Here is a 7,577-nt window from a genome sequence, read left to right as displayed (position 1 = left end):
CCGCCCAGCCTCGGAGATGGGCCCCTATGTCAGCATTTATTGCAATTGTGGAACTGTTCTCATCTCGCTGCGCTTCTCTCCCCCCACTTCCTGGGGAATGGTTGGGTCCCGCTGGCTGAGCTTGCTGAGGGAAGCCGGCGACATTATGAATAAGAAGCGTTGGTGGTATAGTGGTTAGCATAGCTGCCTTCCAAGCAGTTGACCCGGGTTCGATTCCCGGCCAACGCAGCTCAATGTTTTAATCCCTTTTTTTTTTTTCTTTCCCCCCGTTTCTCACCTATTCCGAAGCGATACGAGACGCCCCCTGGCAAGCGGGGCGAGCTTTTCGCCCGCCTGAAGAGCCCCGCTGGTCGGTGATGGGGCACACGGTGCTGTTACAGCTCATGGCGGGGGCCCCGAACCGTCGGCGGGGAAGTAAATAAATCAGAAGGAGAAGAAAAAAAAAAAAAACCAGCAGAAAACGGGGAAATAACCCAAACCATAAAAAGAAACCCGCAGAACAAACCAACCGAAAAAACGCGCCCCATGAAAGAAAAACAGGTGTTTCCGCCCGGGATCGAACCGGGGACCTTTCGCGTGTGAGGCGAACGTGATAACCGCTACACTACGGAAACCCGCTGTAAGAGCACCTCACGGGCGGTTCCCATGTTTGCTCTTTCCCGCCACAGTGGCTGAGGGGACGCGCGTGTCTCTCACGGCAACCTCAAATAAAACCCTCCCCAAACACCAAGAGACGCCGCGCGGGACTCCAGCGATTCGCGTTAATGACTAATTAGCGCTCCCACAGCCCCGCTCGCCTCAGGAGGCGGCAGAGCTGCGCGTCCCCGGGCAGCGCTTCAGGGCTCCCCTCACGGCGGGCACGGCCGCGCGGGGAGGTTCCCGCTGAGGGGGCGCAGGGCTCCGCTGAAGAGCTGTCTTTTTTTCCCTAAAGCAGCTGCCGCCAGATGTCGGTAGAATAGTGGAGACAGGGAGTGGAGCTCCCTGGAGAGATGCTCGGGAGGGAGAGGATCCCTCCGGCCCAGGGGACAGTGGCTGGATGAGGAACGGCCCTCAAGGACAGGCCTTGGTGGGCTCCTTGCTGTGGGGGGAAGTTTCTCCTCCCTGTAAACGAAGCTTCTCTGACGGGTCAGACTGTTCTCATCATGGAATCAGAAAATCCCAGGATGGTTTGGGTTGGAAGGACCTCAAAGCTCATCCAGTTCCACCCTCTGCCATGGGCAGGGGCACCTTCCCCTAGCCCAGGATGCTCCAACCTGGCCTTGGACACTTCCAGGGATCCAGAGGCAGCCACAGCTTCTCTGGGAAATCCATCCCAGTCCCTCCCCACCCTCAGTCAAGAGCTGACAATCCCAGATGGTTCCAGGAATATGTTTGTTCCTCTTCTTTTACCTTACTGCAATGTTAACAATTTACACATCCACGGCAATCCTTCTCTTTTTGGTCAGACCTCAGCCCTTGGAATCAGGTGGTAACACGAGAATTATTTTTTCCTGCGTTGTTTTCTTGGTTGAAGTGTGTTTTATGCTCTGCTGGCTGCAGAGAAAAGCTTAGAAGGGAGAAATGAATCATAAAATCAGACAAAAGCAAGAAGAACCTCACTTTTAATAACACTTGCTCTTAATAAAATCTACACTTAATTTTACAATTTAATTTTACAGTTTTGTAGCCGATCTCTATTTGGGGCCAAACAGAGGGTTGTCCCGTGTCATTTACCTTCAGGTCTTGCCAGTGCTTTATTCTGATCTGACTTATGATAAGGATTATTAGTGTTACATCCAAGCCCACAACAAACCTGATGTCTTGGGGCTTGTTTGCTTCGTGTTGTTGTTAAACACCCTGGAGTGAAATTCTTTTTGCCTGCAGCTGCCAGAGCTGCAGGAGAGGACTGGCTCCAACCTTTGCACTGAGCATCAGTGCTGGGGACAAACCTAATCTATAGCTGGGGACAAAGTCCCCTCCCTCGAGCAGAAGGCAGTGGAGCTGTAAGTGCCCCAAGACCATTCGTGGAAAGATCAAAATTTGGGTTTTATTTTCTTCCACAGACCTCTTTCAGCCCAGGAAAGGAGCTGCAGAGCAGACAGCGCCAGGGAGGAGGCTCTTGGAAGGAGCCTGTGGGAGGCAGAGGCGGGAATTCAGGGACAGACATCGTGCTGCCAGTGTTCCCTCCCAAACCCACGCAGATCCCGAGGTGATCCCTCCTTCGGGCAGCGCCGGGCTCTGGTAACCTTGGCACACACCGTGTGGGTGGGTCGTGGGCTCTGGGTCCTCCTTTGGGGGCCCACACAAAGCTCCCTCTTCCCACCAGCTGGAATGGCTCCCGAGGATGTTCCTGCCTTTCTGACAAAGACCCATTGTCGGGGACTGCTCCAACTTTGCCCGCAGGACAAAGAGCCTGGCGGCGTTTCAGTCTCCCCTCCAAGCCCCCGACTCATCCCACTCCCTCTGCTCCCAGCTCTTCCAACCCCTGCGAGTGTGGGAGCCCCCTCCCCACGGACAGTCCCCAGAGCACCAGAAAGGACTGTCACATAAACACCCAGGAAAAAAGAAAAAGCACCGGGGGACTCGTTTGGAGGCGAGGGATGGATATTCCCTTCTATTATCACCAGCATCTGCCCTTTCCGAGCGAGGAGCCCTCCCCCAGCCTCGGCCGTGCTCGGCTTTGTTTCCCTGCCACGCTGCACAGTCCCATTCTCCCCTTTTCCTCCCTCCACTCCCCGATCCAAGAGGGGAGCTGGGAGCACTATGTGGAGCAGGAGAGCTGACAATCAGGGCCAGGAGACAAGGCTGCCTTGCACAATACCCCCCCCCCTCCCCAATTAGCCATTCATTTCTTCTCCCTCTGAAACGGGGAGCGCAGCCCTTGTGTGCCGGGAGATAAAACAAGACCGGGCTTCAATAGCACTGATTTAAATTAGGTCAGGCTGCCTTTTGTGTGGCGGGGACCACACAATAGCAGTCACACGACGGTGGAGGGGAGCAGCATAAAGGAAAAAGAGGCCAAGCAAGTGGCACAGATGCGGGGAGTCGGTGGGTGCTGGGGGGTGAGGGGGGTGTGTGGCGGTAGCAGAGGGGGCAGACACTCAGCCAGCACGTGATGCTGAGGCATAAAAGGGGCAGCGTGGTCAGCAGGGGACAGAGAAGGTCAAACGCTGCCTGTGCAGAGAGAAAATCGTCAGCTGGTTCTGCCACACCACAGCCGTGTGCCCTTGGAACTGGCTTTTATCCATTACTGGTTGTGAGGCAAAGGGGGGACAAGTTTTGGGCCCCTCAGGACAAGAAGCACTGAGGGGTGGGAGTGTGTCCAGAGGAAGCAACGGAGCTGGGGAAGGGGCTGGAGCACAAGGAGAGGCTGAGGGAGCTGGGGGGAGAAAAGGAGGCTCGGGGGGGACCTTCTCCCTCTCTACAACTCCCTGACAGGAGGGGGGAGTCAGAAGGGGGTCAGGCTCTGCTCCCAGGGAATAAGGGACAGGACGAGAGGAAACAGCCTCAGGTTATGCCAGGGGAGGGTCAAGTTGAACATTAGGAAAAATTTCTTCACTGTTAAGCTCTGGAATAGGCTGTTTAGGGCAGTGGTGGAGTCACCAACCCTGGAAGTGTTCAAAAAATACATGGATGTGGCACGTGGGGACATGATTTGGTGGTGAACATGGTGACGGTGCTGGGTCGATGGCTGGGCTTGGTGATCTCTGGGTTCTTTTCCAATGTCAATGATTCCATCATTCCATGATTCTAAAGATCTTGCTGTATAACATCCTCCCTGAGCTCTAGCACAAGTTCTGTTGGTCATGTGGGGGGAAGGCCCAGAGATGCTGCTTTTCCTCTTGGAAAAAAAAGGGAATTGCAGAGGGACAGAAGTTTGGACAACACTCTCCAGCACATGGTGGGATTGTTGGGGTTGTCCTGTTCAGGGCCAGGAGTTGAGCTGGTGATCCTTTTGGGCCCCTTCCCTTTTGGGATATCCCATGATTCCATGACCTGGGTTGCAATCCCCAGCTTTTCCCAAGGTTTCCAATCACTTTCCCTTCACATGTTCACCAAAACTCCACTCCTGGCCTGAGCACCTGGTGTGCTGTGAAACCCTACACCGGGTTCTTTATGGATCAGTGAGTTTGGGGAAAAAACCAACAACTCCTTCAACATGATCTCTGAACCCAGATTCTCAAAGCCATCAGTGTCTGCCCTCACAGAGAGGCCCTGGGGAGAGTTTTCCAGGAGGATGTGAGTGCTGGAGCCTTGTCCCAGCTCTCACCCCAGTTCCATTAATATCCATACCATGATTAAAATGGAAATGCAGATGTTCATGTTTATTTGGCTGCAGGAGGGCACAAGAGCAGTGTTTTCATGAGCAATAACAGCCTGCTCAGAGCTACCAACAAGAGCCTGACCTTCCCAGCAAGCTGTTGTCCTGCTTCAAACGAGTTTATCCAGGCAAATCCATATGCAAAGGAAGGGCAGGTAAGTTTAAAAACAAGGCTTCACCCCTTCAGGTGTCTCAGGCAGAAACTTCTCACATAAAAAATGGTCTTTTGTGCCCCGGATTGGGCTTTTTAAAGGTAACACTTTGCTCCAGCTGGGCCAAAAAAAACTGCTGATGGGAGAAAATACGGGTGTGGAAATGTGGAAAGACATAATCAGCCACTTAATTCAGCCTTTTTGAAAGCTCAACTCGATATTCTTTGGCAGTTGCAAGGGGGGAAAAAAGCTGTAAATGAAAACAATATTTAAGCAAAATGTTTCTTGTGTTAGTTACAAAGTCATAATTTTCATGCTACAGTTCCAAGCAGTATCATTCCCACTACTGATAGGAGAAAAGCAGGAGAGCCAAAGCACTGAGTGTGCCAGCCAGTGCCAAAAAGAGAAAACTAGGTTAAACTCTGAGCTATCAGTTATTCCCACTCTCCTTCATTTGTTTGTTCACACATGAATTATTGTTTTTAAAACCCAAGACGATTTTGAGCCCCTCTGGGCCATCACCTGACCCTCGATGTCCTACACAACTCCCAGGTTGGTTTAAACACCCCCCTTCCCACGAGCACAGGCAGTGGAATATTTGGTGATATTGGAAAGACAGACACTAAAAATAAGCCCTCCTTTTTTAACAGTAAGTGTAATTAAGCACTGAAATAGTGCCTGTTGGAGGGAGGTGGCCCTGGAGGCACCGAGCCAAAACGAGACATGTTGCTAAAAGGTATGTTCCCGTTCACCAGATGGTCAGAGCTTTGATGCCTGTGAAATTATCCACCCAGTTCCTGTAGGAAGCCCGTCTGGAGCGACCATAATAGCCCTCATTTCGCTCAGAACACAAATATATGGTTGCTAGTTGTCCCTGCTTTGCTGCTCTACTGTTTGGCATATTTTTTGTGAGAACACAAGGAAACCCAACACAAAGGAAGGGCCTGCTTTGGTTGTTTTGTTTTGCTCCCCAAAGCCCCCGTGCACGCTGGAGGTGGGCAGATAACAAAAGCAGTGGAAATGTGGCAGCACAAAAACCTGTGTTCTGTCAGGGGAGGGTTGGGATGGATCTCAGGGAAAGGTTCTTCCCCCAGAGGGTGGTTGGGCACTGACCATGCTCCCCAAGGTTTGGGCACAGCACCAAGGCTGCCAGAGCTGCAGGAGGGTTTGGACAAGGCTCTGAGGGATTGTTGGGGTGTCCTGGGCAGGGCCAGGAGTTGCACTGATGATCCTTGCAGGGTATTCCATGGTTTTATGACCTGAGTTGTTCTGTGATCCATTTGCTGCTTCCTCTGGTGCCAAACTCCAGAGGCAAAACTCCAGCCCTTGTCCACAACTTACAGGTGTGATGGTTGTGGGTTCCAAACAAAAAGACCAAAAAATTCTGTTTAATCATGCTGATAGTGCACCCATCCATATACATACATAAATCACAGCTACACAGTTAGATATGTACAGTTAGAAATTGTCACTCTCCAGCAAATGGCATCATCTGGGATGCTCCCAAGTCCTGATTGTGTAAATCCCAGTATTCCTGAGATGGACTCTCTAACCTGACATTCTCATTGGACTCCTTCAGCTCCCCAACAACCCAAACCCCACTGCAGAAACTAAGGTGTTTTACAGAGGCTGGTTCATTCCTTGGCTATTTATTTGCCGGTTTGGGTTGGGGTATTTTTTTATAATTATTATTATTATTTGGTTTGTTTATTTTTTTTCTTTTATCAGCTCCAGCCGAGACAGGAGAGGGTGGGAGGAGGGTTTTGTTCCTCTGGAGATAACAGGAGGCTGTGTCTGTGCAGCCATGGTGACAAGATCCAGGGCGCTTTCTGCCTTCCAAGCAATTTGCTCCCCACCCCTGGCTCCCAAGGAAAAGTGGGGTAGAGAGAGAGAGAGAGAGAGAGAGAAGAGCTTTTGTTTCTCAAGTGCTTCAGCTGTTACTACTAATTAAGCAAAGAGCTCCAGTGCCTTCCCACCTCCCAGGCCGAGGAGCTGGGGCAAAAGGAGAGCCAAGAGGCTGAGCTGTGGTGTGGCAGCTCCCTGCTCTCCCTGGAAGGCTCCTCTTCCCAGGCTGGCTGACCTGTGCCATCCCAAAGCCTCAGATTCCCCCTGTGCCATCCCAAAGCCTCAGATTCCCCCTGTGCCATCCCAAAGCCTCAGATTCCCCCTGTGCCATCCCAAAGCCTCAGATTCCCCCTGTGCCATCCCAAAGCCTCAGATTCCCCCTGTGCCATCCCAAAGCCTCAAGATTCCCCCTGTGCCATCCCAAAGCCTCAAGATTCCCCCTGTGCCATCCCAAAGCCTCAGATTCCCTGGCTGCAGGGGGGAAGGAAGGAGAGAGCCCGAGCTCAGCACGAGGCCAGATGGAAACCACCACCCCGCTGCTCAAGGTGTTATTATGGGTTTAATGCAATATGTTCCCGGCTTCCCAGACACGCTGACTATCAGCAGATTGCTCTTTCCTTCTCCAGCTTTCCCTGGATGTCACCCCCTTCCCTCTGAGGTGCCAGCCCCTGCCCTGAGGTCTAACAGCATTTCTGCAACCTCCCCAGCGTGGCTGGTTTTAACCCTCTCTGGCATCACTGGGATGTGCTGGAGGAGCAGGTGAAGTGCCAGCAGCCAGGGATGGGGCAGGTGGCCTTGGCATAGCCAGGTGTGGGCTTTTTGGGATGAGGAGAGCAAGGTGGGCAGAGAACAGAGCTGGTGGCAGAGGAACCACACAGCCCCTGCCCAGCTCTGCCATGGGAAACACTGCACACGTGTGGGAAGGACTGCCAGGAGGGAGAGAGGGTGGAAATGTGGAGAGAGGAAAAAATTAGTGCTGGGAATAGGAATGCTGCAGGAACCCACCAGCCCGTGGAATGGAGGTCTGAGCCCTGGCTCAGCTCTGGGAGGTGCCCACCAAGGCCTGAAGGAGCGATGCAGGTCACGGCTGCTCCTCTGCACCCCCTGAACTCCGCTGGATATCTCCAGCCCAGGATCTCACAGGGAGAAATTTAGGGCCTCACTCAGAAACAGATGGTCTCCCTCTTGGGCCCCATCTGCCAGGCAGCACTGGAGCAGTTGGTCTCTGCACTGCTGAGCAGAATCTTATTTACTTTCCCCTCCTGTCAGCAAGGTGATCT

The 7,577-nt window shown here is 52.6% G+C and overlaps 2 non-coding genes across 2 annotated transcripts; one reads left to right on the top strand and one right to left on the bottom strand.

The window, feature by feature from the left end:
* Positions 1–156: 156 nt before the first annotated feature.
* On the top strand, positions 157–228 carry TRNAG-UCC (transfer RNA glycine (anticodon UCC)). Its single transcript has one exon. It is a non-coding gene; the product is annotated as a tRNA-Gly (tRNA).
* A 313-nt stretch (positions 229–541) lies between these two features.
* TRNAV-CAC (transfer RNA valine (anticodon CAC)) lies at positions 542–614 on the bottom strand. Its single transcript has one exon. It is a non-coding gene; the product is annotated as a tRNA-Val (tRNA).
* Between the last annotated feature and the right edge of the window lie 6,963 nt (positions 615–7,577).

The sequence above is a fragment of the Pseudopipra pipra genome, chromosome 27 (assembly GCF_036250125.1).
Source record: "Pseudopipra pipra isolate bDixPip1 chromosome 27, bDixPip1.hap1, whole genome shotgun sequence".
Classification (NCBI taxonomy): domain Eukaryota; kingdom Metazoa; phylum Chordata; class Aves; order Passeriformes; family Pipridae; genus Pseudopipra; species Pseudopipra pipra.
The sequence above is the reverse complement of the archived record's forward strand: the minus strand, read 5'-3'. Positions and strand labels throughout refer to the sequence as shown.